The 26,056-nt window shown below is 44.7% G+C and overlaps 70 non-coding genes across 70 annotated transcripts; all 70 read right to left on the minus strand.

Annotated features, from left to right (window-relative positions):
* Window positions 1–70: 70 nt before the first annotated feature.
* On the minus strand, window positions 71–160 carry trnar-ucu (transfer RNA arginine (anticodon UCU)). Its single transcript is given in 2 exon segments — window positions 71–106; window positions 124–160. It is a non-coding gene; the product is annotated as a tRNA-Arg (tRNA).
* Window positions 161–280: 120 nt separating this feature from the next.
* On the minus strand, window positions 281–354 carry trnat-agu (transfer RNA threonine (anticodon AGU)). The gene has a single exon. It is a non-coding gene; the product is annotated as a tRNA-Thr (tRNA).
* A 363-nt stretch (window positions 355–717) lies between these two features.
* trnat-ugu (transfer RNA threonine (anticodon UGU)) lies at window positions 718–791 on the minus strand. Its single transcript has one exon. It is a non-coding gene; the product is annotated as a tRNA-Thr (tRNA).
* A 425-nt stretch (window positions 792–1,216) lies between these two features.
* On the minus strand, window positions 1,217–1,289 carry trnat-cgu (transfer RNA threonine (anticodon CGU)). Its single transcript has one exon. It is a non-coding gene; the product is annotated as a tRNA-Thr (tRNA).
* A 184-nt stretch (window positions 1,290–1,473) lies between these two features.
* Window positions 1,474–1,563, minus strand: trnar-ucu (transfer RNA arginine (anticodon UCU)). The gene is given in 2 exon segments: window positions 1,474–1,509; window positions 1,527–1,563. It is a non-coding gene; the product is annotated as a tRNA-Arg (tRNA).
* Window positions 1,564–1,683: 120 nt separating this feature from the next.
* trnat-agu (transfer RNA threonine (anticodon AGU)) lies at window positions 1,684–1,757 on the minus strand. Its single transcript has one exon. It is a non-coding gene; the product is annotated as a tRNA-Thr (tRNA).
* A 475-nt stretch (window positions 1,758–2,232) lies between these two features.
* trnat-ugu (transfer RNA threonine (anticodon UGU)) lies at window positions 2,233–2,305 on the minus strand. The gene has a single exon. It is a non-coding gene; the product is annotated as a tRNA-Thr (tRNA).
* A 184-nt stretch (window positions 2,306–2,489) lies between these two features.
* trnar-ucu (transfer RNA arginine (anticodon UCU)) lies at window positions 2,490–2,579 on the minus strand. Its single transcript is given in 2 exon segments — window positions 2,490–2,525; window positions 2,543–2,579. It is a non-coding gene; the product is annotated as a tRNA-Arg (tRNA).
* A 120-nt stretch (window positions 2,580–2,699) lies between these two features.
* Window positions 2,700–2,773, minus strand: trnat-agu (transfer RNA threonine (anticodon AGU)). The gene has a single exon. It is a non-coding gene; the product is annotated as a tRNA-Thr (tRNA).
* A 364-nt stretch (window positions 2,774–3,137) lies between these two features.
* trnat-ugu (transfer RNA threonine (anticodon UGU)) lies at window positions 3,138–3,211 on the minus strand. The gene has a single exon. It is a non-coding gene; the product is annotated as a tRNA-Thr (tRNA).
* A 426-nt stretch (window positions 3,212–3,637) lies between these two features.
* On the minus strand, window positions 3,638–3,710 carry trnat-cgu (transfer RNA threonine (anticodon CGU)). The gene has a single exon. It is a non-coding gene; the product is annotated as a tRNA-Thr (tRNA).
* Window positions 3,711–3,894: 184 nt separating this feature from the next.
* On the minus strand, window positions 3,895–3,984 carry trnar-ucu (transfer RNA arginine (anticodon UCU)). Its single transcript is given in 2 exon segments — window positions 3,895–3,930; window positions 3,948–3,984. It is a non-coding gene; the product is annotated as a tRNA-Arg (tRNA).
* Window positions 3,985–4,104: 120 nt separating this feature from the next.
* On the minus strand, window positions 4,105–4,178 carry trnat-agu (transfer RNA threonine (anticodon AGU)). Its single transcript has one exon. It is a non-coding gene; the product is annotated as a tRNA-Thr (tRNA).
* Window positions 4,179–4,541: 363 nt separating this feature from the next.
* On the minus strand, window positions 4,542–4,615 carry trnat-ugu (transfer RNA threonine (anticodon UGU)). The gene has a single exon. It is a non-coding gene; the product is annotated as a tRNA-Thr (tRNA).
* A 426-nt stretch (window positions 4,616–5,041) lies between these two features.
* trnat-cgu (transfer RNA threonine (anticodon CGU)) lies at window positions 5,042–5,114 on the minus strand. The gene has a single exon. It is a non-coding gene; the product is annotated as a tRNA-Thr (tRNA).
* Window positions 5,115–5,508: 394 nt separating this feature from the next.
* On the minus strand, window positions 5,509–5,582 carry trnat-agu (transfer RNA threonine (anticodon AGU)). The gene has a single exon. It is a non-coding gene; the product is annotated as a tRNA-Thr (tRNA).
* Window positions 5,583–5,945: 363 nt separating this feature from the next.
* On the minus strand, window positions 5,946–6,019 carry trnat-ugu (transfer RNA threonine (anticodon UGU)). Its single transcript has one exon. It is a non-coding gene; the product is annotated as a tRNA-Thr (tRNA).
* A 418-nt stretch (window positions 6,020–6,437) lies between these two features.
* On the minus strand, window positions 6,438–6,510 carry trnat-cgu (transfer RNA threonine (anticodon CGU)). The gene has a single exon. It is a non-coding gene; the product is annotated as a tRNA-Thr (tRNA).
* Window positions 6,511–6,693: 183 nt separating this feature from the next.
* Window positions 6,694–6,783, minus strand: trnar-ucu (transfer RNA arginine (anticodon UCU)). The gene is given in 2 exon segments: window positions 6,694–6,729; window positions 6,747–6,783. It is a non-coding gene; the product is annotated as a tRNA-Arg (tRNA).
* Window positions 6,784–6,903: 120 nt separating this feature from the next.
* On the minus strand, window positions 6,904–6,977 carry trnat-agu (transfer RNA threonine (anticodon AGU)). The gene has a single exon. It is a non-coding gene; the product is annotated as a tRNA-Thr (tRNA).
* Window positions 6,978–7,340: 363 nt separating this feature from the next.
* On the minus strand, window positions 7,341–7,414 carry trnat-ugu (transfer RNA threonine (anticodon UGU)). Its single transcript has one exon. It is a non-coding gene; the product is annotated as a tRNA-Thr (tRNA).
* Window positions 7,415–7,841: 427 nt separating this feature from the next.
* Window positions 7,842–7,914, minus strand: trnat-cgu (transfer RNA threonine (anticodon CGU)). Its single transcript has one exon. It is a non-coding gene; the product is annotated as a tRNA-Thr (tRNA).
* A 184-nt stretch (window positions 7,915–8,098) lies between these two features.
* Window positions 8,099–8,188, minus strand: trnar-ucu (transfer RNA arginine (anticodon UCU)). The gene is given in 2 exon segments: window positions 8,099–8,134; window positions 8,152–8,188. It is a non-coding gene; the product is annotated as a tRNA-Arg (tRNA).
* Window positions 8,189–8,308: 120 nt separating this feature from the next.
* On the minus strand, window positions 8,309–8,382 carry trnat-agu (transfer RNA threonine (anticodon AGU)). Its single transcript has one exon. It is a non-coding gene; the product is annotated as a tRNA-Thr (tRNA).
* Window positions 8,383–8,857: 475 nt separating this feature from the next.
* trnat-ugu (transfer RNA threonine (anticodon UGU)) lies at window positions 8,858–8,930 on the minus strand. The gene has a single exon. It is a non-coding gene; the product is annotated as a tRNA-Thr (tRNA).
* A 394-nt stretch (window positions 8,931–9,324) lies between these two features.
* Window positions 9,325–9,398, minus strand: trnat-agu (transfer RNA threonine (anticodon AGU)). Its single transcript has one exon. It is a non-coding gene; the product is annotated as a tRNA-Thr (tRNA).
* Window positions 9,399–9,762: 364 nt separating this feature from the next.
* Window positions 9,763–9,836, minus strand: trnat-ugu (transfer RNA threonine (anticodon UGU)). The gene has a single exon. It is a non-coding gene; the product is annotated as a tRNA-Thr (tRNA).
* Window positions 9,837–10,262: 426 nt separating this feature from the next.
* Window positions 10,263–10,335, minus strand: trnat-cgu (transfer RNA threonine (anticodon CGU)). Its single transcript has one exon. It is a non-coding gene; the product is annotated as a tRNA-Thr (tRNA).
* Window positions 10,336–10,519: 184 nt separating this feature from the next.
* trnar-ucu (transfer RNA arginine (anticodon UCU)) lies at window positions 10,520–10,609 on the minus strand. The gene is given in 2 exon segments: window positions 10,520–10,555; window positions 10,573–10,609. It is a non-coding gene; the product is annotated as a tRNA-Arg (tRNA).
* A 120-nt stretch (window positions 10,610–10,729) lies between these two features.
* trnat-agu (transfer RNA threonine (anticodon AGU)) lies at window positions 10,730–10,803 on the minus strand. Its single transcript has one exon. It is a non-coding gene; the product is annotated as a tRNA-Thr (tRNA).
* Window positions 10,804–11,166: 363 nt separating this feature from the next.
* On the minus strand, window positions 11,167–11,240 carry trnat-ugu (transfer RNA threonine (anticodon UGU)). The gene has a single exon. It is a non-coding gene; the product is annotated as a tRNA-Thr (tRNA).
* Window positions 11,241–11,666: 426 nt separating this feature from the next.
* trnat-cgu (transfer RNA threonine (anticodon CGU)) lies at window positions 11,667–11,739 on the minus strand. Its single transcript has one exon. It is a non-coding gene; the product is annotated as a tRNA-Thr (tRNA).
* Window positions 11,740–11,923: 184 nt separating this feature from the next.
* Window positions 11,924–12,013, minus strand: trnar-ucu (transfer RNA arginine (anticodon UCU)). Its single transcript is given in 2 exon segments — window positions 11,924–11,959; window positions 11,977–12,013. It is a non-coding gene; the product is annotated as a tRNA-Arg (tRNA).
* A 120-nt stretch (window positions 12,014–12,133) lies between these two features.
* Window positions 12,134–12,207, minus strand: trnat-agu (transfer RNA threonine (anticodon AGU)). Its single transcript has one exon. It is a non-coding gene; the product is annotated as a tRNA-Thr (tRNA).
* Window positions 12,208–12,570: 363 nt separating this feature from the next.
* trnat-ugu (transfer RNA threonine (anticodon UGU)) lies at window positions 12,571–12,644 on the minus strand. The gene has a single exon. It is a non-coding gene; the product is annotated as a tRNA-Thr (tRNA).
* A 418-nt stretch (window positions 12,645–13,062) lies between these two features.
* On the minus strand, window positions 13,063–13,135 carry trnat-cgu (transfer RNA threonine (anticodon CGU)). The gene has a single exon. It is a non-coding gene; the product is annotated as a tRNA-Thr (tRNA).
* A 183-nt stretch (window positions 13,136–13,318) lies between these two features.
* trnar-ucu (transfer RNA arginine (anticodon UCU)) lies at window positions 13,319–13,408 on the minus strand. Its single transcript is given in 2 exon segments — window positions 13,319–13,354; window positions 13,372–13,408. It is a non-coding gene; the product is annotated as a tRNA-Arg (tRNA).
* A 120-nt stretch (window positions 13,409–13,528) lies between these two features.
* trnat-agu (transfer RNA threonine (anticodon AGU)) lies at window positions 13,529–13,602 on the minus strand. Its single transcript has one exon. It is a non-coding gene; the product is annotated as a tRNA-Thr (tRNA).
* A 363-nt stretch (window positions 13,603–13,965) lies between these two features.
* Window positions 13,966–14,039, minus strand: trnat-ugu (transfer RNA threonine (anticodon UGU)). Its single transcript has one exon. It is a non-coding gene; the product is annotated as a tRNA-Thr (tRNA).
* A 427-nt stretch (window positions 14,040–14,466) lies between these two features.
* On the minus strand, window positions 14,467–14,539 carry trnat-cgu (transfer RNA threonine (anticodon CGU)). The gene has a single exon. It is a non-coding gene; the product is annotated as a tRNA-Thr (tRNA).
* Window positions 14,540–14,723: 184 nt separating this feature from the next.
* trnar-ucu (transfer RNA arginine (anticodon UCU)) lies at window positions 14,724–14,813 on the minus strand. The gene is given in 2 exon segments: window positions 14,724–14,759; window positions 14,777–14,813. It is a non-coding gene; the product is annotated as a tRNA-Arg (tRNA).
* A 120-nt stretch (window positions 14,814–14,933) lies between these two features.
* On the minus strand, window positions 14,934–15,007 carry trnat-agu (transfer RNA threonine (anticodon AGU)). The gene has a single exon. It is a non-coding gene; the product is annotated as a tRNA-Thr (tRNA).
* Window positions 15,008–15,370: 363 nt separating this feature from the next.
* Window positions 15,371–15,444, minus strand: trnat-ugu (transfer RNA threonine (anticodon UGU)). Its single transcript has one exon. It is a non-coding gene; the product is annotated as a tRNA-Thr (tRNA).
* Window positions 15,445–15,870: 426 nt separating this feature from the next.
* Window positions 15,871–15,943, minus strand: trnat-cgu (transfer RNA threonine (anticodon CGU)). The gene has a single exon. It is a non-coding gene; the product is annotated as a tRNA-Thr (tRNA).
* A 184-nt stretch (window positions 15,944–16,127) lies between these two features.
* trnar-ucu (transfer RNA arginine (anticodon UCU)) lies at window positions 16,128–16,217 on the minus strand. The gene is given in 2 exon segments: window positions 16,128–16,163; window positions 16,181–16,217. It is a non-coding gene; the product is annotated as a tRNA-Arg (tRNA).
* Window positions 16,218–16,337: 120 nt separating this feature from the next.
* trnat-agu (transfer RNA threonine (anticodon AGU)) lies at window positions 16,338–16,411 on the minus strand. Its single transcript has one exon. It is a non-coding gene; the product is annotated as a tRNA-Thr (tRNA).
* Window positions 16,412–16,774: 363 nt separating this feature from the next.
* On the minus strand, window positions 16,775–16,848 carry trnat-ugu (transfer RNA threonine (anticodon UGU)). Its single transcript has one exon. It is a non-coding gene; the product is annotated as a tRNA-Thr (tRNA).
* Window positions 16,849–17,266: 418 nt separating this feature from the next.
* On the minus strand, window positions 17,267–17,339 carry trnat-cgu (transfer RNA threonine (anticodon CGU)). The gene has a single exon. It is a non-coding gene; the product is annotated as a tRNA-Thr (tRNA).
* A 183-nt stretch (window positions 17,340–17,522) lies between these two features.
* Window positions 17,523–17,612, minus strand: trnar-ucu (transfer RNA arginine (anticodon UCU)). The gene is given in 2 exon segments: window positions 17,523–17,558; window positions 17,576–17,612. It is a non-coding gene; the product is annotated as a tRNA-Arg (tRNA).
* Window positions 17,613–17,732: 120 nt separating this feature from the next.
* trnat-agu (transfer RNA threonine (anticodon AGU)) lies at window positions 17,733–17,806 on the minus strand. The gene has a single exon. It is a non-coding gene; the product is annotated as a tRNA-Thr (tRNA).
* Window positions 17,807–18,170: 364 nt separating this feature from the next.
* On the minus strand, window positions 18,171–18,244 carry trnat-ugu (transfer RNA threonine (anticodon UGU)). The gene has a single exon. It is a non-coding gene; the product is annotated as a tRNA-Thr (tRNA).
* A 427-nt stretch (window positions 18,245–18,671) lies between these two features.
* Window positions 18,672–18,744, minus strand: trnat-cgu (transfer RNA threonine (anticodon CGU)). Its single transcript has one exon. It is a non-coding gene; the product is annotated as a tRNA-Thr (tRNA).
* A 184-nt stretch (window positions 18,745–18,928) lies between these two features.
* trnar-ucu (transfer RNA arginine (anticodon UCU)) lies at window positions 18,929–19,018 on the minus strand. The gene is given in 2 exon segments: window positions 18,929–18,964; window positions 18,982–19,018. It is a non-coding gene; the product is annotated as a tRNA-Arg (tRNA).
* A 120-nt stretch (window positions 19,019–19,138) lies between these two features.
* On the minus strand, window positions 19,139–19,212 carry trnat-agu (transfer RNA threonine (anticodon AGU)). The gene has a single exon. It is a non-coding gene; the product is annotated as a tRNA-Thr (tRNA).
* Window positions 19,213–19,575: 363 nt separating this feature from the next.
* trnat-ugu (transfer RNA threonine (anticodon UGU)) lies at window positions 19,576–19,649 on the minus strand. Its single transcript has one exon. It is a non-coding gene; the product is annotated as a tRNA-Thr (tRNA).
* A 426-nt stretch (window positions 19,650–20,075) lies between these two features.
* trnat-cgu (transfer RNA threonine (anticodon CGU)) lies at window positions 20,076–20,148 on the minus strand. The gene has a single exon. It is a non-coding gene; the product is annotated as a tRNA-Thr (tRNA).
* Window positions 20,149–20,542: 394 nt separating this feature from the next.
* trnat-agu (transfer RNA threonine (anticodon AGU)) lies at window positions 20,543–20,616 on the minus strand. Its single transcript has one exon. It is a non-coding gene; the product is annotated as a tRNA-Thr (tRNA).
* A 363-nt stretch (window positions 20,617–20,979) lies between these two features.
* On the minus strand, window positions 20,980–21,053 carry trnat-ugu (transfer RNA threonine (anticodon UGU)). The gene has a single exon. It is a non-coding gene; the product is annotated as a tRNA-Thr (tRNA).
* Window positions 21,054–21,471: 418 nt separating this feature from the next.
* On the minus strand, window positions 21,472–21,544 carry trnat-cgu (transfer RNA threonine (anticodon CGU)). The gene has a single exon. It is a non-coding gene; the product is annotated as a tRNA-Thr (tRNA).
* A 392-nt stretch (window positions 21,545–21,936) lies between these two features.
* On the minus strand, window positions 21,937–22,010 carry trnat-agu (transfer RNA threonine (anticodon AGU)). The gene has a single exon. It is a non-coding gene; the product is annotated as a tRNA-Thr (tRNA).
* Window positions 22,011–22,374: 364 nt separating this feature from the next.
* On the minus strand, window positions 22,375–22,448 carry trnat-ugu (transfer RNA threonine (anticodon UGU)). The gene has a single exon. It is a non-coding gene; the product is annotated as a tRNA-Thr (tRNA).
* Window positions 22,449–22,865: 417 nt separating this feature from the next.
* Window positions 22,866–22,938, minus strand: trnat-cgu (transfer RNA threonine (anticodon CGU)). Its single transcript has one exon. It is a non-coding gene; the product is annotated as a tRNA-Thr (tRNA).
* Window positions 22,939–23,121: 183 nt separating this feature from the next.
* On the minus strand, window positions 23,122–23,211 carry trnak-uuu (transfer RNA lysine (anticodon UUU)). The gene is given in 2 exon segments: window positions 23,122–23,157; window positions 23,175–23,211. It is a non-coding gene; the product is annotated as a tRNA-Lys (tRNA).
* Window positions 23,212–23,331: 120 nt separating this feature from the next.
* trnat-agu (transfer RNA threonine (anticodon AGU)) lies at window positions 23,332–23,405 on the minus strand. The gene has a single exon. It is a non-coding gene; the product is annotated as a tRNA-Thr (tRNA).
* Window positions 23,406–23,767: 362 nt separating this feature from the next.
* trnat-ugu (transfer RNA threonine (anticodon UGU)) lies at window positions 23,768–23,841 on the minus strand. The gene has a single exon. It is a non-coding gene; the product is annotated as a tRNA-Thr (tRNA).
* A 429-nt stretch (window positions 23,842–24,270) lies between these two features.
* trnat-cgu (transfer RNA threonine (anticodon CGU)) lies at window positions 24,271–24,343 on the minus strand. Its single transcript has one exon. It is a non-coding gene; the product is annotated as a tRNA-Thr (tRNA).
* Window positions 24,344–24,527: 184 nt separating this feature from the next.
* On the minus strand, window positions 24,528–24,617 carry trnar-ucu (transfer RNA arginine (anticodon UCU)). The gene is given in 2 exon segments: window positions 24,528–24,563; window positions 24,581–24,617. It is a non-coding gene; the product is annotated as a tRNA-Arg (tRNA).
* Window positions 24,618–24,736: 119 nt separating this feature from the next.
* trnat-agu (transfer RNA threonine (anticodon AGU)) lies at window positions 24,737–24,810 on the minus strand. The gene has a single exon. It is a non-coding gene; the product is annotated as a tRNA-Thr (tRNA).
* Window positions 24,811–25,172: 362 nt separating this feature from the next.
* Window positions 25,173–25,246, minus strand: trnat-ugu (transfer RNA threonine (anticodon UGU)). The gene has a single exon. It is a non-coding gene; the product is annotated as a tRNA-Thr (tRNA).
* A 427-nt stretch (window positions 25,247–25,673) lies between these two features.
* Window positions 25,674–25,746, minus strand: trnat-cgu (transfer RNA threonine (anticodon CGU)). The gene has a single exon. It is a non-coding gene; the product is annotated as a tRNA-Thr (tRNA).
* Window positions 25,747–26,056: the final 310 nt, after the last annotated feature.

Genomic DNA, 26,056 nt, shown 5'->3' on the forward strand with positions numbered 1-26,056 from the left:
CCTCTTCATGTAGCAACATATCCTTCCCTAGGAAGGATTTTGGGGAGTTTTCTGCAAACTTAATCAACCACGACTCTGGTGGGACTCGAACCCACAACCTTTGAATACCCACATTTCTCAATCTAGAAGTCCAATGCGCTATCCATTGCGCCACAGAGCCTTGAATGTTGATCTTGTCCCTGTTCATCAGGGATCACGCGCAAGACAAAACTATTCCCAGAAGAACGGAATAAATCTGTCTACAAAGACAAGGGAGTAGTAAACAAAGAGCACACACACTAGGCACCGCTGGGATTTGAACCCAGGATCTCCTGTTTACTAGACAGGCACTTTGACCAGCTAAGCCACGGCGCCATCACCCGGCATGATCACAGCACGTGTAACTGAAAAAAACGAAAGGGGCCAAAACATGATGACAAAGTATCAAGTTGATGCAGAAGGCAGTCGACAGGTTGAAGCCCCATATCTAGCAACTACAAGGTGTGCAGTATTTTCCTCAACGTTTAGAGAATATCTTTTACCCCTGCACGCCACACATTATTCCTACGTCACGTTGCACACGCATCCAGCTTTTGCGAGGATTAATGCCCATCCATCATCTCTTAAATATTTCCAAACTTTGCAGTTTAAACGGGGTAATGAGTAAAACTACATGTCGAGGGGCAATGGCTAGGTTTCCCTAGTCTAAAGATCACAAAGGAATCACACAAACTTCCCAGGCACCGCTGGGATTTGAACCCAGGATCTCCTGTTTACAAGACAGGCGCTTTGACCAGCTAAGCCACGGCGCCAAATACAAAAAGCGGTTTTGTGATGACTGTGACTGACCAGTTAAAAAGGGGAAAAAAAAATTAAGGAGAGATGGGAATCATGGAAGAGGTCTCCTTTGACAGGGGTATGGGAACCAAGGTCCACAATGGGGCAGAGTCAGTCATGAATAGATCAGTTTGTTTCAAAACCGTCACGGTCTTCATTTTTGATACAACAATTACAGTTTGTGAACTTGACAAAATGTTTCTTTAACTGAAACTTGCCACACAAGTCCGATTTTTCTGTGGACTGCTTGACATCCACCATCACTTCAGTGCTGCAATACTGTGCAGGTAAGCAGGATGTGATGAGCAAGTTCACTTCTTGAGTGTTTCAGGAACATTTAAAATAACAAAACCCTTCTTTCAAATACGAAAAGATGTGCTACAAGAAGCGCCAAGGCACTAGGCTCCGCTGGGATTTGAACCCAGGATCTCCTGTTTACGAGACAGGTGCTTTGCCAGCTAAGCCACGGCGCCTACGCCCAATGCCTGCAGATCATGTGACTGAAAAGTAACAAAGGGGCAAAAACTCACAGTAAACTGGAGGAAAACATGGAAAGGGATGTTTAAGAGTTATTGAATGTGTGTACCCTCTTCATGTAGCAACATATCCTTCCCTAGGAAGGATTTTTAGGGAGTTTTCTGCAAACTTAATCAACCACGACTCTGGTGGGACTCGAACCCACAACCTTTGAATACCCACATCTCTCAATCTAGAAGTCCAATGCGCTATCCATTGCGCCACAGAGCCTTGAATGTTGATCTTGTCCCTGTTCATCAGGGATCACGCGCAAGACAAAACTATTCCCAGAAGAACGGAATACATCTGTCTACAAAGACAAGGGAGTAGTAAACAAAGAGCACACACACTAGGCACCGCTGGGATTTGAACCCAGGATCTCCTGTTTACTAGACAGGCACTTTGACCAGCTAAGCCACGGCGCCATCACCCGGAATGATCACAGCACGTGTAACTGAAAAAAACGAAAGGGGCCAAAACATGATGACAAAGTATCAAGTTGATGCAGAAGGCAGTCGACAGGTTGAAGCCCCATATCTAGCAACTACAAGGTGTGCAGTATTTTCCTCAACGTTTAGAGAATATCTTTTACCCCTGCACGCCACACATTATTCCTACGTCCCGTTGCACACGCATCCAGCTTTTGCGAGGATTAATGCCCATCCATCATCTCTTAAATATTTCCAAACTTTGCAGTTTAAACGGGGTAATGACTAAAACTACATGTCGAGGGGCAATGGCTAGGTTTCCCCAGTCTAAAGATCACAAAGGAATCACACAAACTTCCCAGGCACCGCTGGGATTTGAACCCAGGATCTCCTGTTTACAAGACAGGATGTCGAGGGGCAATGGCTAGGTTTCCCTAGTCTAAAGATCACAAAGGAATCACACAAACTTCCCAGGCACCGCTGGGATTTGAACCCAGGATCTCCTGTTTACAAGACAGGTGCTTTGCCAGCTAAGCCACGGCGCCTACGCCCAATGCCTGCAGATCATGTGACTGAAAAGTAACAAAGGGGCAAAAACTCACAGTAAACTGGAGGAAAACATGGAAAGGGATGTTTAAGAGTTATTGAATGTGTGTACCCTCTTCATGTAGCAACATATCCTTCCCTAGGAAGGATTTTTAGGGAGTTTTCTGCAAACTTAATCAACCACGACTCTGGTGGGACTCGAACCCACAACCTTTGAATACCCACATTTCTCAACCTAGAAGTCCAATTCGCTATCCATTGCGCCACAGAGCCTTGAATGTTATTCTTGTCCCTGTTCATCAGGTATCACGCGCAAGACAAAACTATTCCCAGAAGAACGGAATAAATCTGTCTACTAAAACAAGGGAATAGTAAACAAAGAGCACACACACTAGGCACCGCTGGGATTTGAACCCAGGATCTCCTGTTTACTAGACAGGCACTTTGACCAGCTAAGCCACGGCGCCATCACCCGGAATGATCACATCACGTGTAACTGAATAAACGAAAGGGGCCAAAACATGATGACAAAGTATCATGTTGATGCAGAAGGCAGTCGACAGGTTGAAGCCCCATCTCTAGCAACTACAAGGTGTGGAGTGTTTTTTTCTCAACGTTTAGAGAATATCTTTTACCCCTGCACGCCACACATTATTCCTACGTCACGTTGCACACGCATCCAGCTTTTGCGAGGATTAATGCCCATCCATCATCTCTTAAATATTTCCAAACTTTGCAGTTTAAACGCGGTAATGAGTAAAACTACATGTCGAGGGGCAATGGCTAGGTTTCCCTAGTCTAAAGATCACAAAGGAATCACACAAACTTCCCAGGCACCGCTGGGATTTGAACCCAGGATCTCCTGTTTACAAGACAGGTGCTTTGACCAGCTAAGCCACGGCGCCAAATACAAAAAGCGGTTTTGTGATGACTGTGACTGACCAGTTAAAAAGGGGAAAACAAAAAATTAAGGAGAGATTGGAATCATGGAAGAGGTCTCCTTTGACAGGGGTATGGGAACCAAGGTCCACACTGGGGCAGAGTCAGTCATGAATAGATCAGTTTATTTCAAAACCGTCACGGTCTTCATTTTTGATACAACAATTACAGTTTGTGAACTTGACAAAATGTTTTTTATCTGAAACTTGCCACACAAGTCCGATTTTTCTGTGGACTGCTTTACATCCACCATCACTTCAGTGCTGCAATACTGTGCAGGTAAGCAGGATGTGATGAGCAAGTTCACTTCTTGAGTGTTTCAGGAACATTTAAAATAACAAAACCCTTCTTTCAAATACGAAAAGATGTGCTACAAGAAGCGCCAAGGCACTAGGCTCCGCAGGGATTTGAACCCAGGATCTCCTGTTTACGAGACAGGTGCTTTGCCAGCTAAGCCACGGCGCCTACGCCCAATGCCTGCAGATCATGTGACTGAAAAGTTACAAAGGGGCAAAAACTCACAGTAAACTGGAGGAAAACATGCAAAGGGATGTTTAAGAGTTATTGAATGTGTGTACCCTCTTCATGTAGCAACATATCCTTCCCTAGGAAGGATTTTTAGGGAGTTTTCTGCAAACTTAATCAACCACGACTCTGGTGGGACTTGAACCCACAACCTTTGAATACCCACATCTCTCAATCTAGAAGTCCAATGCGCTATCCATTGCGCCACAGAGCCTTGAATGTTGATCTTGTCCCTGTTCATCAGGGATCACGCGCAAGACAAAACTATTCCCAGAAGAACGGAATACATCTGTCTACAAAGACAAGGGAGTAGTAAACAAAGAGCACACACACTAGGCACCGCTGGGATTTGAACCCAGGATCTCCTGTTTACTAGACAGGCACTTTGACCAGCTAAGCCACGGCGCCATCACCCGGCATGATCACAGCACGTGTAACTGAAAAAAACGAAAGGGGCCAAAACATGATGACAAAGTATCAAGTTGATGCAGAAGGCAGTCGACAGGTTGAAGCCCCATATCTAGCAACTACAAGGTGTGCAGTATTTTCCTCAACGTTTAGAGAATATCTTTTACCCCTGCACGCCACACATTATTCCTACGTCCCGTTGCACACGCATCCAGCTTTTGCGAGGATTAATGCCCATCCATCATCTCTTAAATATTTCCAAACTTTGCAGTTTAAACGGGGTAATGAGTAAAACTACATGTCGAGGGGCAATGGCTAGGTTTCCCCAGTCTAAAGATCACAAAGGAATCACACAAACTTCCCAGGCACCGCTGGGATTTGAACCCAGGATCTCCTGTTTACAAGACAGGCGCTTTGACCAGCTAAGCCACGGCGCCAAATACAAAAAGCGGTTTTGTGATGACTGTGACTGACCAGTTAAAAAGGGGAAAACAAAAAATTAAGGAGAGATGGGAATCATGGAAAAGGTCTCCTATGACAGGGGTATGGGAACCAAGGTCCACACTGGGGCAGAGTCAGTCATGAATAGATCAGTTTGTTTCAAAACCGTCACGGTCTTCATTTTTGATACAACAATTACAGTTTGTGAACTTGACAAAATGTTTTTTAACTGAAACTTGCCACACAAGTCCGATTTTTCTGTGGACTGCTTGACATCCACCATCACTTCAGTGCTGCAATACTGTGCAGGTAAGCAGGATGTGATGAGCAAGTTCACTTCTTGAGTGTTTCAGGAACATTTAAAATAACAAAACCCTTCTTTCAAATACGAAAAGATGTGCTACAAGAAGCGCCAAGGCACTAGGCTCCGCTGGGATTTGAACCCAGGATCTCCTGTTTACGAGACAGGTGCTTTGCCAGCTAAGCCACGGCGCCTACGCCCAATGCCTGCAGATCATGTGACTGAAAAGTAACAAAGGGCCAAAAACTCACAGTAAACTGGAGGAAAACATGGAAAGGGATGTTTAAGAGTTATTGAATGTGTGTACCCTCTTCATGTAGCAACATATCCTTCCCTAGGAAGGATTTTTAGGGAGTTTTCTGCAAACTTAATCAACCACGACTCTGGTGGGACAGGAACCCACAACCTTTGAATACCCACATTTCTCAATCTAGAAGTCCAATGCGCCATCCATTGCGCCACAGAGCCTTGAATGTTAATCTTGTCCCTGTTCATCAGGTATCACGCGCAAGACAAAACTATTCCCAGAAGAACGGAATAAATCTGTCTACAAAGACAAGGGAATAGTAAACAAAGAGCACAAACACTAGGCACCGCTGGGATTTGAACCCAGGATCTCCTGTTTACTAGACAGGCACTTTGACCAGCTAAGCCACGGCACCATCACCCGGAATGATCACAGCACGTGTAACTGAAAAAAACGAAAGGGGCCAAAACATGATGACAAAGTATCAAGTTGATGCAGAAGGCAGTCGACAGGTTGAAGCCCCATATCTAGCAACTACAAGGTGTGCAGTATTTTCCTCAACGTTTAGAGAATATCTTTTACCCCTGCACGCCACACATTATTCCTACGTCACGTTGCACACGCATCCAGCTTTTGCGAGGATTAATGCCCATCCATCATCTCTTAAATATTTCCAAACTTTGCAGTTTAAACGGGGTAATGAGTAAAACTACATGTCGAGGGGCAATGGCTAGGTTTCCCTAGTCTAAAGATCACAAAGGAATCACACAAACTTCCCAGGCACCGCTGGGATTTGAACGCAGGATCTCCTGTTTACAAGACAGGCGCTTTGACCAGCTAAGCCACGGCGCCAAATACAAAAAGCGGTTTTGTGATGACTGTGACTGACCAGTTAAAAAGGGGAAAACAAAAAATTAAGGAGAGATGGGAATCATGGAAGAGGTCTCCTTTGACAGGGGTATGGGAACCAAGGTCCACACTGGGGCAGAGTCAGTCATGAATAGATCAGTTTATTTCAAAACCGTCACGGTCTTCATTTTTGATACAACAATTACAGTTTGTGAACTTGACAAAATGTTTTTTAACTGAAACTTGCCACACAAGTCCGATTTTTCTGTGGACTGCTTTACATCCACCATCACTTCAGTGCTGCAATACTGTGCAGGTAAGCAGGATGTGATGAGCAGGTTCACTTCTTGAGTGTTTCAGGAACATTTAAAATAACAAAACCCTTCTTTCAAATACGAAAAGATGTGCTACAAGAAGCATTAGGCTCCGCTGGGATTTGAACCCAGGATCTCCTGTTTACGAGACAGGTGCTTTGCCAGCTAAGCCACGGCGCCTACGCCCAATGCCTGCAGATCATGTGACTGAAAAGTAACAAAGGGGCAAAAACTCACAGTAAACTGGAGGAAAACATGCAAAGGGATGTTTAAGAGTTATTGAATGTGTGTACCCTCTTCATGTAGCAACATATCCTTCCCTAGGAAGGATTTTGGGGAGTTTTCTGCAAACTTAATCAACCACGACTCTGGTGGGACTCGAACCCACAACCTTTGAATACCCACATTTCTCAATCTAGAAGTCCAATGCGCTATCTATTGCGCCACAGAGCCTTGAATGTTGATCTTGTCCCTGTTCATCAGGGATCACGCGCAAGACAAAACTATTCCCAGAAGAACGGAATAAATCTGTCTACAAAGACAAGGGAGTAGTAAACAAAGAGCACACACACTAGGCACCGCTGGGATTTGAACCCAGGATCTCCTGTTTACTAGACAGGCACTTTGACCAGCTAAGCCACGGCGCCATCACCCGGCATGATCACAGCACGTGTAACTGAAAAAAACGAAAGGGGCCAAAACATGATGACAAAGTATCAAGTTGATGCAGAAGGCAGTCGACAGGTTGAAGCCCCATATCTAGCAACTACAAGGTGTGCAGTATTTTCCTCAACGTTTAGAGAATATCTTTTACCCCTGCACGCCACACATTATTCCTACGTCACGTTGCACACGCATCCAGCTTTTGCGAGGATTAATGCCCATCCATCATCTCTTAAATATTTCCAAACTTTGCAGTTTAAATGGGGTAATGAGTAAAACTACATGTCGAGGGGCAATGGCTAGGTTTCCCTAGTCTAAAGATCACAAAGGAATCACACAAATTTCCCAGGCACCGCTGGGATTTGAACCCAGGATCTCCTGTTTACAAGACAGGCGCTTTGACCAGCTAAGCCACGGCGCCAAATACAAAAAGCGGTTTTGTGATGACTGTGACTGACCAGTTAAAAAGGGGAAAACAAAAAATTAAGGAGAGATGGGAATCATGGAAGAGGTCTCCTATGACAGGGGTATGGGAACCAAGGTCCACACTGGGGCAGAGTCAGTCATGAATAGATCAGTTTGTTTCAAAACCGTCACGGTCTTCATTTTTGATACAACAATTACAGTTTGTGAACTTGACAAAATGTTTCTTTAACTGAAACTTGCCACACAAATCCGATTTTTCTGTGGACTGCTTGACATCCACCATCACTTCAGTGCTGCAATACTGTGCAGGTAAGCAGGATGTGATGAGCAAGTTCACTTCTTGAGTGTTTCAGAAACATTTAAAATAACAAAACCCTTCTTTCAAATACGAAAAGATGTGCTACAAGAGGCGCCAAGGCACTAGGCTCCGCTGGGATTTGAACCCAGGATCTCCTGTTTACGAGACAGGTGCTTTGCCAGCTAAGCCACGGCGCCTACGCCCAATGCCTGCAGATCATGTGACTGAAAAGTAACAAAGGGGCAAAAACTCACAGTAAACTGGAGGAAAACATGGAAAGGGATGTTTAAGAGTTATTGAATGTGTGTACCCTCTTCATGTAGCAACATATCCTTCCCTAGGAAGGATTTTTAGGGAGTTTTCTGCAAACTTAATCAACCACGACTCTGGTGGGACTCGAACCCACAACCTTTGAATACCCACATCTCTCAATCTAGAAGTCCAATGCGCTGTCCATTGCGCCACAGAGCCTTGAATGTTGATCTTGTCCCTGTTCATCAGGGATCACGCGCAAGACAAAACTATTCCCAGAAGAACGGAATACATCTGTCTACAAAGACAAGGGAGTAGTAAACAAAGAGCACACACACTAGGCACCGCTGGGATTTGAACCCAGGATCTCCTGTTTACTAGACAGGCACTTTGACCAGCTAAGCCACGGCGCCATCACCCGGCATGATCACAGCACGTGTAACTGAAAAAAACGAAAGGGGCCAAAACATGATGACAAAGTATCAAGTTGATGCAGAAGGCAGTCGACAGGTTGAAGCCCCATATCTAGCAACTACAAGGTGTGCAGTATTTTCCTCAACGTTTAGAGAATATCTTTTACCCCTGCACGCCACACATTATTCCTACGTCCCGTTGCACACGCATCCAGCTTTTGCGAGGATGAATGCCCATCCATCATCTCTTAAATATTTCCAAACTTTGCAGTTTAAACGGGGTAATGAGTAAAACTACATGTCGAGGGGCAATGGCTAGGTTTCCCCAGTCTAAAGATCACAAAGGAATCACACAAACTTCCCAGGCACCGCTGGGATTTGAACCCAGGATCTCCTGTTTACAAGACAGGATGTCGAGGGGCAATGGCTAGGTTTCCCTAGTCTAAAGATCACAAAGGAATCACACAAACTTCCCAGGCACCGCTGGGATTTGAACCCAGGATCTCCTGTTTACAAGACAGGTGCTTTGCCAGCTAAGCCACGGCGCCTACGCCCAATGCCTGCAGATCATGTGACTGAAAAGTAACAAAGGGGCAAAAACTCACAGTAAACTGGAGGAAAACATGGAAAGGGATGTTTAAGAGTTATTGAATGTGTGTACCCTCTTCATGTAGCAACATATCCTTCCCTAGGAAGGATTTTTAGGGAGTTTTCTGCAAACTTAATCAACCACGACTCTGGTGGGACTCGAACCCCCAACCTTTGAATACCCACATTTCTCAACCTAGAAGTCCAATTCGCTATCCATTGCGCCACAGAGCCTTGAATGTTATTCTTGTCCCTGTTCATCAGGTATCACGCGCAAGACAAAACTATTCCCAGAAGAACGGAATAAATCTGTCTACTAAGACAAGGGAATAGTAAACAAAGAGCACACACACTAGGCACCGCTGGGATTTGAACACAGGATCTCCTGTTTACTAGACAGGCACTTTGACCAGCTAAGCCACGGCGCCATCACCCGGAATGATCACATCACGTGTAACTGAATAAACGAAAGGGGCCAAAACATGATGACAAAGTATCATGTTGATGCAGAAGGCAGTCGACAGGTTGAAGCCCCATCTCTAGCAACTACAAGGTGTGGAGTGTTTTTTTCTCAACGTTTAGAGAATATCTTTTACCCCTGCACGCCACACATTATTCCTACGTCACGTTGCACACGCATCCAGCTTTTGCGAGGATTAATGCCCATCCATCATCTCTTAAATATTTCCAAACTTTGCAGTTTAAACGCGGTAATGAGTAAAACTACATGTCGAGGGGCAATGGCTAGGTTTCCCTAGTCTAAAGATCACAAAGGAATCACACAAACTTCCCAGGCACCGCTGGGATTTGAACCCAGGATCTCCTGTTTACAAGACAGGTGCTTTGACCAGCTAAGCCACGGCGCCAAATACAAAAAGCGGTTTTGTGATGACTGTGACTGACCAGTTAAAAAGGGGAAAACAAAAAATTAAGGAGAGATTGGAATCATGGAAGAGGTCTCCTTTGACAGGGGTATGGGAACCAAGGTCCACACTGGGGCAGAGTCAGTCATGAATAGATCAGTTTATTTCAAAACCGTCACGGTCTTCATTTTTGATACAACAATTACAGTTTGTGAACTTGACAAAATGTTTTTTATCTGAAACTTGCCACACAAGTCCGATTTTTCTGTGGACTGCTTTACATCCACCATCACTTCAGTGCTGCAATACTGTGCAGGTAAGCAGGATGTGATGAGCAAGTTCACTTCTTGAGTGTTTCAGGAACATTTAAAATAACAAAACCCTTCTTTCAAATACGAAAAGATGTGCTACAAGAAGCGCCAAGGCACTAGGCTCCGCTGGGATTTGAACCCAGGATCTCCTGTTTACGAGACAGGTGCTTTGCCAGCTAAGCCACGGCGCCTACGCCCAATGCCTGCAGATCATGTGACTGAAAAGTTACAAAGGGGCAAAAACTCACAGTAAACTGGAGGAAAACATGCAAAGGGATGTTTAAGAGTTATTGAATGTGTGTACCCTCTTCATGTAGCAACATATCCTTCCCTAGGAAGGATTTTTAGGGAGTTTTCTGCAAACTTAATCAACCACGACTCTGGTGGGACTCGAACCCACAACCTTTGAATACCCACATCTCTCAATCTAGAAGTCCAATGCGCTATCCATTGCGCCACAGAGCCTTGAATGTTGATCTTGTCCCTGTTCATCAGGGATCACGCGCAAGACAAAACTATTCCCAGAAGAACGGAATACATCTGTCTACAAAGACAAGGGAGTAGTAAACAAAGAGCACACACACTAGGCACCGCTGGGATTTGAACCCAGGATCTCCTGTTTACTAGACAGGCACTTTGACCAGCTAAGCCACGGCGCCATCACCCGGCATGATCACAGCACGTGTAACTGAAAAAAACGAAAGGGGCCAAAACATGATGACAAAGTATCAAGTTGATGCAGAAGGCAGTCGACAGGTTGAAGCCCCATATCTAGCAACTACAAGGTGTGCAGTATTTTCCTCAACGTTTAGAGAATATCTTTTACCCCTGCACGCCACACATTATTCCTACGTCCCGTTGCACACGCATCCAGCTTTTGCGAGGATTAATGCCCATCCATCATCTCTTAAATATTTCCAAACTTTGCAGTTTAAACGGGGTAATGAGTAAAACTACATGTCGAGGGGCAATGGCTAGGTTTCCCCAGTCTAAAGATCACAAAGGAATCACACAAACTTCCCAGGCACCGCTGGGATTTGAACCCAGGATCTCCTGTTTACAAGACAGGCGCTTTGACCAGCTAAGCCACGGCGCCAAATACAAAAAGCGGTTTTGTGATGACTGTGACTGACCAGTTAAAAAGGGGAAAACAAAAAATTAAGGAGAGATGGGAATCATGGAAGAGGTCTCCTATGACAGGGGTATGGGAACCAAGGTCCACACTGGGGCAGAGTCAGTCATGAATAGATCAGTTTGTTTCAAAACCGTCACGGTCTTCATTTTTGATACAACAATTACAGTTTGTGAACTTGACAAAATGTTTTTTAACTGAAACTTGCCACACAAGTCCGATTTTTCTGTGGACTGCTTGACATCCACCATCACTTCAGTGCTGCAATACTGTGCAGGTAAGCAGGATGTGATGAGCAAGTTCACTTCTTGAGTGTTTCAGGAACATTTAAAATAACAAAACCCTTCTTTCAAATACGAAAAGATGTGCTACAAGAAGCGCCAAGGCACTAGGCTCCGCTGGGATTTGAACCCAGGATCTCCTGTTTACGAGACAGGTGCTTTGCCAGCTAAGCCACGGCGCCTACGCCCAATGCCTGCAGATCATGTGACTGAAAAGTAACAAAGGGCCAAAAACTCACAGTAAACTGGAGGAAAACATGGAAAGGGATGTTTAAGAGTTATTGAATGTGTGTACCCTCTTCATGTAGCAACATATCCTTCCCTAGGAAGGATTTTTAGGGAGTTTTCTGCAAACTTAATCAACCACGACTCTGGTGGGACTCGAACCCACAACCTTTGAATACCCACATTTCTCAATCTAGAAGTCCAATGCGCTATCCATTGCGCCACAGAGCCTTGAATGTTAATCTTGTCCCTGTTCATCATGTATCACGCGCAAGACAAAACTATCCCCAGAAGAACGGAATAAATCTGTCTACAAAGACAAGGGAATAGTAAACAAAGAGCACAAACACTAGGCACCGCTGGGATTTGAACCCAGGATCTCCTGTTTACTAGACAGGCACTTTGACCAGCTAAGCCACGGCACCATCACCCGGAATGATCACAGCACGTGTAACTGAAAAAAACGAAAGGGGCCAAAACATGATGACAAAGTATCAAGTTGATGCAGAAGGCAGTCGACAGGTTGAAGCCCCATATCTAGCAACTACAAGGTGTGCAGTATTTTCCTCAACGTTTAGAGAATATCTTTTACCCCTGCACGCCACACATTATTCCTACGTCACGTTGCACACGCATCCAGCTTTTGCGAGGATTAATGCCCATCCATCATCTCTTAAATATTTCCAAACTTTGCAGTTTAAACGGGGTAATGAGTAAAACTACATGTCGAGGGGCAATGGCTAGGTTTCCCTAGTCTAAAGATCACAAAGGAATCACACAAACTTCCCAGGCACCGCTGGGATTTGAACGCAGGATCTCCTGTTTACAAGACAGGCGCTTTGACCAGCTAAGCCACGGCGCCAAATACAAAAAGCGGTTTTGTGATGACTGTGACTGACCAGTTAAAAAGGGGAAAACAAAAAATTAAGGAGAGATGGGAATCATGGAAGAGGTCTCCTTTGACAGGGGTATGGGAACCAAGGTCCACACTGGGGCAGAGTCAGTCATGAATAGATCAGTTTATTTCAAAACCGTCACGGTCTTCATTTTTGATACAACAATTACAGTTTGTGAACTTGACAAAATGTTTTTTAACTGAAACTTGCGACACAAGTCCGATTTTTCTGTGGACTGCTTTACATCCACCATCACTTCAGTGCTGCAATACTGTGCAGGTAAGCAGGATGTGATGAGCAGGTTCACTTCTTGAGTGTTTCAGGAACATTTAAAATAACAAAACCCTTCTTTCAAATACGAAAAGATGTGCTACAAGAAGCACTAGGCTCCGCTGGGATTTGAACCCAGGATCTCCTGTTTACGAGACAGGTGCTTTGCCAGCTAAGCCACGGCGCCTACGCCCAATGCCTGCAGATCATGTGACTGAAAAGTAACAAAGGGGCAACAACTCACAGTAAACTGGAGGAAAACATGCAAAGGGATGTTTAAGAGTTATTGAATGTGTGTACCCTCTTCATGTAGCAACATATCCTTCCCTAGGAAGGATTTTGGGGAGTTTTCTGCAAACTTAATCAACCACGACTCTGGTGGGACTCGAACCCACAACCTTTGAATACCCACATTTCTCAATCTAGAAGTCCAATGCGCTATCTATTGCGCCACAGAGCCTTGAATGTTGATCTTGTCCCTGTTCATCAGGGATCACGCGCAAGACAAAACTATTCCCAGAAGAACGGAATAAATCTGTCTACAAAGACAAGGGAGTAGTAAAAGAAGAGCACACACACTAGGCACCGCTGGGATTTGAACCCAGGATCTCCTGTTTACTAGACAGGCACTTTGACCAGCTAAGCCACGGCGCCATCACCCGGCATGATCACAGCACGTGTAACTGAAAAAAACGAAAGGGGCCAAAACATGATGACAAAGTATCAAGTTGATGCAGAAGGCAGTCGACAGGTTGAAGCCCCATATCTAGCAACTACAAGGTGTGCAGTATTTTCCTCAACGTTTAGAGAATATCTTTTACCCCTGCACGCCACACATTATTCCTACGTCACGTTGCACACGCATCCAGCTTTTGCGAGGATTAATGCCCATCCATCATCTCTTAAATATTTCCAAACTTTGCAGTTTAAACGGGGTAATGAGTAAAACTACATGTCGAGGGGCAATGGCTAGGTTTCCCTAGTCTAAAGATCACAAAGGAATCACACAAACTTCCCATGCACCGCTGGGATTTGAACCCAGGATCTCCTGTTTACAAGACAGGCGCTTTGACCAGCTAAGCCACGGCACCAAATACAAAAAGCGGTTTTGTGATGACTGTGACTGACCAGTTAAAAAGGGGAAAACAAAAAATTAAGGAGAGATGGGAATCATGGAAGAGGTCTCCTATGACAGGGGTATGGGAACCAAGGTCCACACTGGGGCAGAGTCAGTCATGAATAGATCAGTTTGTTTCAAAACCGTCACGGTCTTCATTTTTGATACAACAATTACAGTTTGTGAACTTGACAAAATGTTTCTTTAACTGAAACTTGCCACACAAGTCCGATTTTTCTGTGGACTGCTTGACATCCACCATCACTTCAGTGCTGCAATACTGTGCAGGTAAGCAGGATGTGATGAGCAAGTTCACTTCTTGAGTGTTTCAGAAACATTTAAAATAACAAAACCCTTCTTTCAAATACGAAAAGATGTGCTACAAGAAGCGCCAAGGCACTAGGCTCCGCTGGGATTTGAACCCAGGATCTCCTGTTTACGAGACAGGTGCTTTGCCAGCTAAGCCACGGCGCCTACGCCCAATGCCTGCAGATCATGTGACTGAAAAGTAACAAAGGGGCAAAAACTCACAGTAAACTGGAGGAAAACATGGAAAGGGATGTTTAAGAGTTATTGAATGTGTGTACCCTCTTCATGTAGCAACATATCCTTCCCTAGGAAGGATTTTTAGGGAGTTTTCTGCAAACTTAATCAACCACGACTCTGGTGGGACTCGAACCCACAACCTTTGAATACCCACATCTCTCAATCTAGAAGTCCAATGCGCTATCCATTGCGCCACAGAGCCTTGAATGTTGATCTTGTCCCTGTTCATCAGGGATCACGCGCAAGACAAAACTATTCCCAGAAGAACGGAATACATCTGTCTACAAAGACAAGGGAGTAGTAAACAAAGAGCACACACACTAGGCACCGCTGGGATTTGAACCCAGGATCTCCTGTTTACTAGACAGGCACTTTGACCAGCTAAGCCACGGCGCCATCACCCGGCATGATCACAGCACGTGTAACTGAAAAAAACGAAAGGGGCCAAAACATGATGACAAAGTATCAAGTTGATGCAGAAGGCAGTCGACAGGTTGAAGCCCCATATCTAGCAACTACAAGGTGTGCAGTATTTTCCTCAACGTTTAGAGAATATCTTTTACCCCTGCACGCCACACATTATTCCTACGTCCCGTTGCACACGCATCCAGCTTTTGCGAGGATTAATGCCCATCCATCATCTCTTAAATATTTCCAAACTTTGCAGTTTAAACGGGGTAATGAGTAAAACTACATGTCGAGGGGCAATGGCTAGGTTTCCCCAGTCTAAAGATCACAAAGGAATCACACAAACTTCCCAGGCACCGCTGGGATTTGAACCCAGGATCTCCTGTTTACAAGACAGGCGCTTTGACCAGCTAAGCCACGGCGCCAAATACAAAAAGCGGTTTTGTGATGACTGTGACTGACCAGTTAAAAAGGGGAAAACAAAAAATTAAGGAGAGATGGGAATCATGGAAGAGGTCTCCTATGACAGGGGTATGGGAACCAAGGTCCACACTGGGGCAGAGTCAGTCATGAATAGATCAGTTTGTTTCAAAACCGTCACGGTCTTCATTTTTGATACAACAATTACAGTTTGTGAACTTGACAAAATGTTTTTTAACTGAAACTTGCCACACAAGTCCGATTTTTCTGTGGACTGCTTGACATCCACCATCACTTCAGTGCTGCAATACTGTGCAGGTAAGCAGGATGTGATGAGCAAGTTCACTTCTTGAGTGTTTCAGGAACATTTAAAATAACAAAACCCTTCTTTCAAATACGAAAAGATGTGCTACAAGAAGCGCCAAGGCACTAGGCTCCGCTGGGATTTGAACCCAGGATCTCCTGTTTACGAGATAGGTGCTTTGCCAGCTAAGCCACGGCGCCTACGCCCAATGCCTGCAGATCATGTGACTGAAAAGTAACAAAGGGCCAAAAACTCACAGTAAACTGGAGGAAAACATGGAAAGGGATGTTTAAGAGTTATTGAATGTGTGTACCCTCTTCATGTAGCAACATATCCTTCCCTAGGAAGGATTTTTAGGGAGTTTTCTGCAAACTTAATCAACCACGACTCTGGTGGGACTCGAACCCACAACCTTTGAATACCCACATTTCTCAATCTAGAAGTCCAATGCGCTATCCATTGCGCCACAGAGCCTTGAATGTTAATCTTGTCCCTGTTCATCATGTATCACGCGCAAGACAAAACTATGCCCAGAAGAACGGAATAAATCTGTCTACAAAGACAAGGGAATAGTAAACAAAGAGCACAAACACTAGGCACCGCTGGGATTTGAACCCAGGATCTCCTGTTTACTAGACAGGCACTTTGACCAGCTAAGCCACGGCACCATCACCCGGAATGATCACAGCACGTGTAACTGAAAAAAACGAAAGGGGCCAAAACATGATGACAAAGTATCAAGTTGATGCAGAAGGCAGTCGACAGGTTGAAGCCCCATATCTAGCAACTACAAGGTGTGCAGTATTTTCCTCAACGTTTAGAGAATATCTTTTACCCCTGCACGCCACACATTATTCCTACGTCACGTTGCACACGCATCCAGCTTTTGCGAGGATTAATGCCCATCCATCATCTCTTAAATATTTCCAAACTTTGCAGTTTAAACGGGGTAATGAGTAAAACTACATGTCGAGGGGCAATGGCTAGGTTTCCCTAGTCTAAAGATCACAAAGGAATCACACAAACTTCCCAGGCACCGCTGGGATTTGAACGCAGGATCTCCTGTTTACAAGACAGGCGCTTTGACCAGCTAAGCCACGGCGCCAAATACAAAAAGCGGTTTTGTGATGACTGTGACTGACCAGTTAAAAAGGGGAAAACAAAAAATTAAGGAGAGATGGGAATCATGGAAGAGGTCTCCTTTGACAGGGGTATGGGAACCAAGGTCCACACTGGGGCAGAGTCAGTCATGAATAGATCAGTTTATTTCAAAACCGTCACGGTCTTCATTTTTGATACAACAATTACAGTTTGTGAACTTGACAAAATGTTTTTTAACTGAAACTTGCGACACAAGTCCGATTTTTCTGTGGACTGCTTTACATCCACCATCACTTCAGTGCTGCAATACTGTGCAGGTAAGCAGGATGTGATGAGCAGGTTCACTTCTTGAGTGTTTCAGGAACATTTAAAATAACAAAACCCTTCTTTCAAATACGAAAAGATGTGCTACAAGAAGCACTAGGCTCCGCTGGGATTTGAACCCAGGATCTCCTGTTTACGAGACAGGTGCTTTGCCAGCTAAGCCACGGCGCCTACGCCCAATGCCTGCAGATCATGTGACTGAAAAGTAACAAAGGGGCAACAACTCACAGTAAACTGGAGGAAAACATGCAAAGGGATGTTTAAGAGTTATTGAATGTGTGTACCCTCTTCATGTAGCAACATATCCTTCCCTAGGAAGGATTTTGGGGAGTTTTCTGCAAACTTAATCAACCACGACTCTGGTGGGACTCGAACCCACAACCTTTGAATACCCACATTTCTCAATCTAGAAGTCCAATGCGCTATCTATTGCGCCACAGAGCCTTGAATGTTGATCTTGTCCCTGTTCATCAGGGATCACGCGCAAGACAAAACTATTCCCAGAAGAACGGAATAAATCTGTCTACAAAGACAAGGGAGTAGTAAAAGAAGAGCACACACACTAGGCACCGCTGGGATTTGAACCCAGGATCTCCTGTTTACTAGACAGGCACTTTGACCAGCTATGCCACGGCGCCATCACCCGGCATGATCACAGCACGTGTAACTGAAAAAAACGAAAGGGGCCAAAACATGATGACAAAGTATCAAGTTGATGCAGAAGGCAGTCGACAGGTTGAAGCCCCATATCTAGCAACTACAAGGTGTGCAGTATTTTCCTCAACGTTTAGAGAATATCTTTTACCCCTGCACGCCACACATTATTCCTACGTCACGTTGCACACGCATCCAGCTTTTGCGAGGATTAATGCCCATCCATCATCTCTTAAATATTTCCAAACTTTGCAGTTTAAACGGGGGTAATGAGTAAAACTACATGTCGAGGGGCAATGGCTAGGTTTCCCTAGTCTAAAGATCACAAAGGAATCACACAAACTTCCCATGCACCGCTGGGATTTGAACCCAGGATCTCCTGTTTACAAGACAGGCGCTTTGACCAGCTAAGCCACGGCACCAAATACAAAAAGCGGTTTTGTGATGACTGTGACTGACCAGTTAAAAAGGGGAAAACAAAAAATTAAGGAGAGATGGGAATCATGGAAGAGGTCTCCTATGACAGGGGTATGGGAACCAAGGTCCACACTGGGGCAGAGTCAGTCATGAATAGATCAGTTTGTTTCAAAACCGTCACGGTCTTCATTTTTGATACAACAATTACAGTTTGTGAACTTGACAAAATGTTTCTTTAACTGAAACTTGCCACACAAGTCCGATTTTTCTGTGGACTGCTTGACATCCACCATCACTTCAGTGCTGCAATACTGTGCAGGTAAGCAGGATGTGATGAGCAAGTTCACTTCTTGAGTGTTTCAGAAACATTTAAAATAACAAAACCCTTCTTTCAAATACGAAAAGATGTGCTACAAGAAGCGCCAAGGCACTAGGCTCCGCTGGGATTTGAACCCAGGATCTCCTGTTTACGAGACAGGTGCTTTGCCAGCTAAGCCACGGCGCCTACGCCCAATGCCTGCAGATCATGTGACTGAAAAGTAACAAAGGGGCAAAAACTCACAGTAAACTGGAGGAAAACATGGAAAGGGATGTTTAAGAGTTATTGAATGTGTGTACCCTCTTCATGTAGCAACATATCCTTCCCTAGGAAGGATTTTTAGGGAGTTTTCTGCAAACTTAATCAACCACGACTCTGGTGGGACTCGAACCCACAACCTTTGAATACCCACATCTCTCAATCTAGAAGTCCAATGCGCTATCCATTGCGCCACAGAGCCTTGAATGTTGATCTTGTCCCTGTTCATCAGGGATCACGCGCAAGACAAAACTATTCCCAGAAGAACGGAATACATCTGTCTACAAAGACAAGGGAGTAGTAAACAAAGAGCACACACACTAGGCACCGCTGGGATTTGAACCCAGGATCTCCTGTTTACTAGACAGGCACTTTGACCAGCTAAGCCACGGCGCCATCACCCGGCATGATCACAGCACGTGTAACTGAAAAAAACGAAAGGGGCCAAAACATGATGACAAAGTATCAAGTTGATGCAGAAGGCAGTCGACAGGTTGAAGCCCCATATCTAGCAACTACAAGGTGTGCAGTATTTTCCTCAACGTTTAGAGAATATCTTTTACCCCTGCACGCCACACATTATTCCTACGTCCCGTTGCACACGCATCCAGCTTTTGCGAGGATTAATGCCCATCCATCATCTCTTAAATATTTCCAAACTTTGCAGTTTAAACGGGGTAATGAGTAAAACTACATGTCGAGGGGCAATGGCTAGGTTTCCCCAGTCTAAAGATCACAAAGGAATCACACAAACTTCCCAGGCACCGCTGGGATTTGAACCCAGGATCTCCTGTTTACAAGACAGGCGCTTTGACCAGCTAAGCCACGGCGCCAAATACAAAAAGCGGTTTTGTGATGACTGTGACTGACCAGTTAAAAAGGGGAAAACAAAAAATTAAGGAGAGATGGGAATCATGGAAGAGGTCTCCTATGACAGGGGTATGGGAACCAAGGTCCACACTGGGGCAGAGTCAGTCATGAATAGATCAGTTTGTTTCAAAACCGTCACGGTCTTCATTTTTGATACAACAATTACAGTTTGTGAACTTGACAAAATGTTTTTTAACTGAAACTTGCCACACAAGTCCGATTTTTCTGTGGACTGCTTGACATCCACCATCACTTCAGTGCTGCAATACTGTGCAGGTAAGCAGGATGTGATGAGCAAGTTCACTTCTTGAGTGTTTCAGGAACATTTAAAATAACAAAACCCTTCTTTCAAATACGAAAAGATGTGCTACAAGAAGCGCCAAGGCACTAGGCTCCGCTGGGATTTGAACCCAGGATCTCCTGTTTACGAGACAGGTGCTTTGCCAGCTAAGCCACGGCGCCTACGCCCAATGCCTGCAGATCATGTGACTGAAAAGTAACAAAGGGCCAAAAACTCACAGTAAACTGGAGGAAAACATGGAAAGGGATGTTTAAGAGTTATTGAATGTGTGTACCCTCTTCATGTAGCAACATATCCTTCCCTAGGAAGGATTTTTAGGGAGTTTTCTGCAAACTTAATCAACCACGACTCTGGTGGGACAGGAACCCACAACCTTTGAATACCCACATTTCTCAATCTAGAAGTCCAATGCGCCATCCATTGCGCCACAGAGCCTTGAATGTTAATCTTGTCCCTGTTCATCAGGTATCACGCGCAAGACAAAACTATTCCCAGAAGAACGGAATAAATCTGTCTACAAAGACAAGGGAATAGTAAACAAAGAGCACAAACACTAGGCACCGCTGGGATTTGAACCCAGGATCTCCTGTTTACTAGACAGGCACTTTGACCAGCTAAGCCACGGCACCATCACCCGGAATGATCACAGCACGTGTAACTGAAAAAAACGAAAGGGGCCAAAACATGATGACAAAGTATCAAGTTGATGCAGAAGGCAGTCGACAGGTTGAAGCCCCATATCTAGCAACTACAAGGTGTGCAGTATTTTCCTCAACGTTTAGAGAATATCTTTTACCCCTGCACGCCACACATTATTCCTACGTCACGTTGCACACGCATCCAGCTTTTGCGAGGATTAATGCCCATCCATCATCTCTTAAATATTTCCAAACTTTGCAGTTTAAACGGGGTAATGAGTAAAACTACATGTCGAGGGGCAATGGCTAGGTTTCCCTAGTCTAAAGATCACAAAGGAATCACACAAACTTCCCAGGCACCGCTGGGATTTGAACGCAGGATCTCCTGTTTACAAGACAGGCGCTTTGACCAGCTAAGCCACGGCGCCAAATACAAAAAGCGGTTTTGTGATGACTGTGACTGACCAGTTAAAAAGGGGAAAACAAAAAATTAAGGAGAGATGGGAATCATGGAAGAGGTCTCCTTTGACAGGGGTATGGGAACCAAGGTCCACACTGGGGCAGAGTCAGTCATGAATAGATCAGTTTATTTCAAAACCGTCACGGTCTTCATTTTTGATACAACAATTACAGTTTGTGAACTTGACAAAATGTTTTTTAACTGAAACTTGCCACACAAGTCCGATTTTTCTGTGGACTGCTTTACATCCACCATCACTTCAGTGCTGCAATACTGTGCAGGTAAGCAGGATGTGATGAGCAGGTTCACTTCTTGAGTGTTTCAGGAACATTTAAAATAACAAAACCCTTCTTTCAAATACGAAAAGATGTGCTACAAGAAGCACTAGGCTCCGCTGGGATTTGAACCCAGGATCTCCTGTTTACGAGACAGGTGCTTTGCCAGCTAAGCCACGGCGCCTACGCCCAATGCCTGCAGATCATGTGACTGAAAAGTAACAAAGGGGCAAAAACTCACAGTAAACTGGAGGAAAACATGCAAAGGGATGTTTAAGAGTTATTGAATGTGTGTACCCTCTTCATGTAGCAACATATCCTTCCTAGGAAGGATTTTGGGGAGTTTTCTGCAAACTTAATCAACCACGAATCTGGTGGGACTCGAACCCACAACCTTTGAATACCCACATTTCTCAATCTAGAAGTCCAATGCGCTATCTATTGCGCCACAGAGCCTTGAATGTTGATCTTGTCCCTGTTCATCAGGGATCACGCGCAAGACAAAACTATTCCCAGAAGAACGGAATAAATCTGTCTACAAAGACAAGGGAATAGTAAACAAAGAGCACAAACACTAGGCACCGCTGGGATTTGAACCCAGGATCTCCTGTTTACTAGACAGGCACTTTGACCAGCTAAGCCACGGCGCCATCACCCGGAATGATCACAGCACGTGTAACTGAAAAAAACGAAAGGGGCCAAAACATGATGACAAAGTATCAAGTTGATGCAGAAGGCAGTCGACAGGTTGAAGCCCCATATCTAGCAACTATAAGGTGTGCAGTATTTTCCTCAACGTTTAGAGAATATCTTTTACCCCTGCACGCCACACATTATTCCTACGTCACGTTGCACACGCATCCAGCTTTTGCGAGGATTAATGCCCATCCATCATCTCTTAAATATTTCCAAACTTTGCAGTTTAAACGGGGGTAATGAGTAAAACTACATGTCGAGGGGCAATGGCTAGGTTTCCCTAGTCTAAAGATCACAAAGGAATCACACAAACTTCCCAGGCACCGCTGGGATTTGAACCCAGGATCTCCTGTTTACAAGACAGGCGCTTTGACCAGCTAAGCCACGGCGCCAAATACAAAAAGCGGTTTTGTGATGACTGTTACTGACCAGTTAAAAAGGGGAAAACAAAAATTAAGGAGAGATGGGAATCATGGAAGAGGTCTCCTTTGACAGGGGTATGGGAACCAAGGTCCACACTGGGGCAGAGTCAGTCATGAATAGATCAGTTTATTTCAAAACCGTCACGGTCTTCATTTTTGATACAACAATTACAGTTTGTGAACTTGACAAAATGTTTTTTAACTGAAACTTGCCACACAAGTCCGATTTTTCTGTGGACTGCTTTACATCCACCATCACTTCAGTGCTGCAATACTGTGCAGGTAAGCAGGATGTGATGAGCAGGTTCACTTCTTGAGTGTTTCAGGAACATTTAAAATAACAAAACCCTTCTTTCAAATACGAAAAGATGTGCTACAAGAAGCACTAGGCTCCGCTGGGATTTGAACCCAGGATCTCCTGTTTACGAGACAGGTGCTTTGCCAGCTAAGCCACGGCGCCTACGCCCAATGCCTGCAGATCATGTGACTGAAAAGTAACAAAGGGGCAACAACTCACAGTAAACTGGAGGAAAACATGCAAAGGGATGTTTAAGAGTTATTGAATGTGTGTACCCTCTTCATGTAGCAACATATCCTTCCCTAGGAAGGATTTTGGGGAGTTTTCTGCAAACTTAATCAACCACGACTCTGGTGGGACTCGAACCCACAACCTTTGAATACCCACATTTCTCAATCTAAAAGTCCAATGCGCTATCTATTGCGCCACAGAGCCTTGAATGTTGATCTTGTCCCTGTTCATCAGGGATCACGCGCAAGACAAAACTATTCCCAGAAGAACGGAATAAATCTGTCTACAAAGACAAGGGAGTAGTAAACAAAGAGCACACACACTAGGCACCGCTGTGATTTGAACCCAGGATCTCCTGTTTACTAGACAGGCACTTTGACCAGCTAAGCCACGGCGCCATCACCGGCATGATCACAGCACGTGTAACTGAAAAAAACGAAAGGGGCCAAAACATGATGACAAAGTATCAAGTTGATGCAGAAGGCAGTCGACAGGTTGAAGCCCCATATCTAGCAACTACAAGGTGTGCAGTATTTTCCTCAACGTTTAGAGAATATCTTTTACCCCTGCACGCCACACATTATTCCTACGTCACGTTGCACACGCATCCAGCTTTTGCGAGGATTAATGCCCATCCATCATCTCTTAAATATTTCCAAACTTTGCAGTTTAAACGGGGTAATGAGTAAAACTACATGTCGAGGGGCAATGGCTAGGTTTCCCTAGTCTAAAGATCACAAAGGAATCACACAAACTTCCCAGGCACCGCTGGGATTTGAACCCAGGATCTCCTGTTTACAAGACAGGCGCTTTGACCAGCTAAGCCACGGCGCCAAATACAAAAAGCGTTTTTGAGATGACTGTGACTGACCAGTTAAAAAGGGGAAAACAAAAAATTAAGGAGAGATGGGAATCATGGAAGAGGTCTTCCTATGACAGGGGTATGGGAACCAAGGTCCACACTGGGCAGAGTCAGTCATGAATAGATCAGTTTGTTTCAAAACCGTCACGGTCTTCATTTTTGATACAACAATTACAGTTTGTGAACTTGACAAAATGTTTCTTTAACTGAAACTTGCCACCACAAGTCCGATTTTTCTGTGGACTGCTTGACATCCACCATCACATCAGTGCTGCAATACTGTGCAGGTAAGCAGGATGTGATGAGCAAGTTCACTTCTTGAGTGTTTCAGAAACATTTAAAATAACAAAACCCTTCTTTTCAAATACGAAAAGATGTGCTACAAGAAGCGCCAAGGCACTAGGCTCCGCTGGGATTTGAACCCAGGATCTCCTGTTTACGAGACAGGTGCTTTGCCAGCTAAGCCACGGCGCCTACGCCCAATGCCTGCAGATCATGTGACTGAAAAGTAACAAAGGGGCAAAAACTCACAGTAAACTGGAGGAAAACATGGAAAGGGATGTTTAAGAGTTATTGAATGTGTGTACCCTCTTCATGTAGCAACATATCCTTCCCTAGGAAGGATTTTTAGGGAGTTTTCTGCAAACTTAATCAACCACGACTCTGGTGGGACTCGAACCCACAACCTTTGAATACCCACATCTCTCAATCTAGAAGTCCAATGCGCTATCCATTGCGCCACAGAGCCTTGAATGTTGATCTTGTCCCTGTTCATCAGGGATCACGCGCAAGACAAAACTATTCCAGAAGAACGGAATACATCTGTCTACAAAGACAAGGGAGTAGTAAACAAAGAGCACACACACTAGGCACCGCTGGGATTTGAACCCAGGATCTCCTGTTTACTAGACAGGCACTTTGACCAGCTAAGCCACGGCGCCATCACCGGCATGATCACAGCACGTGTAACTGAAAAAAACGAAAGGGGCCAAAACATGATGACAAAGTATCAAGTTGATGCAGAAGGCAGTCGACAGGTTGAAGCCCCATATCTAGCAACTACAAGGTGTGCAGTATTTTCCTCAACGTTTAGAGAATATCTTTTACCCCTGCACGCCACACATTATTCCTACGTCCCGTTGCACACGCATCCAGCTTTTGCGAGGATGAATGCCCATCCATCATCTCTTAAATATTTCCAAACTTTGCAGTTTAAACGGGGTTAATGAGTAAAACTACATGTCGAGGGGCAATGGCTAGGTTTCCCCAGTCTAAGATCACAAAGGAATCACACAAACTTCCCAGGCACCGCTGGGATTTGAACCCAGGATCTCCTGTTTACAAGACAGGCGCTTTGACCAGCTAAGCCACGGCGCCAAATACAAAAAGCGGTTTTGTGATGACTGTGACTGACCAGTTAAAAAGGGGAAAACAAAAAATTAAGGAGAGATGGGAATCATGGAAGAGGTCTCCTATGACAGGGGTATGGGAACCAAGGTCCACACTGGGGCAGAGTCAGTCATGAATAGATCAGTTTGTTTCAAAACCGTCACGGTTCTTCATTTTTGATACAACAATTACAGTTTGTGAACTTGACAAAATGTTTTTTAACTGAAACTTGCCACACAAGTCCGATTTTTCTGTGGACTGCTTGACATCCACCATCACTTCAGTGCTGCAATACTGTGCAGGTAAGCAGGATGTGATGAGCAAGTTCACTTCTTGAGTGTTTCAGGAACATTTAAAATAACAAAACCCTTCTTTCAAATACGAAAAGATGTGCTACAAGAAGCGCCAAGGCACTAGGCTCCGCTGGGATTTGAACCCAGGATCTCCTGTTTACGAGACAGGTGCTTTGCCAGCTAAGCCACGGCGCCTACGCCCATGTAACTGTAGTGTTATCATATACTGTGTGTCAAAAAGTTTGATTGATTTATGTACACATGTCAAATTTTCTGTCCACCCTCATTTCATCTTCTCAGTCTCAACCATCCTCAGGGGAACCCCTACACCTTTTTTTGTCTTATAACGAACCACATCTCCTAAGGAGCCCTCATCCTCTTTTCTCTTCCAGAATGCAGGCCACGCCTCCAAAGTGCTCAGCATCGAGTTGGGGGGTATGCGTACTCCGGCGCCTGTCCCACTTTCTCGCTTTATGGGGGTGCGCTCTGGCCTCAGACCGGTTTC

Source organism: Triplophysa dalaica, chromosome 5 (genome assembly GCF_015846415.1).
Source record: "Triplophysa dalaica isolate WHDGS20190420 chromosome 5, ASM1584641v1, whole genome shotgun sequence".
NCBI lineage: Eukaryota > Metazoa > Chordata > Actinopteri > Cypriniformes > Nemacheilidae > Triplophysa > Triplophysa dalaica.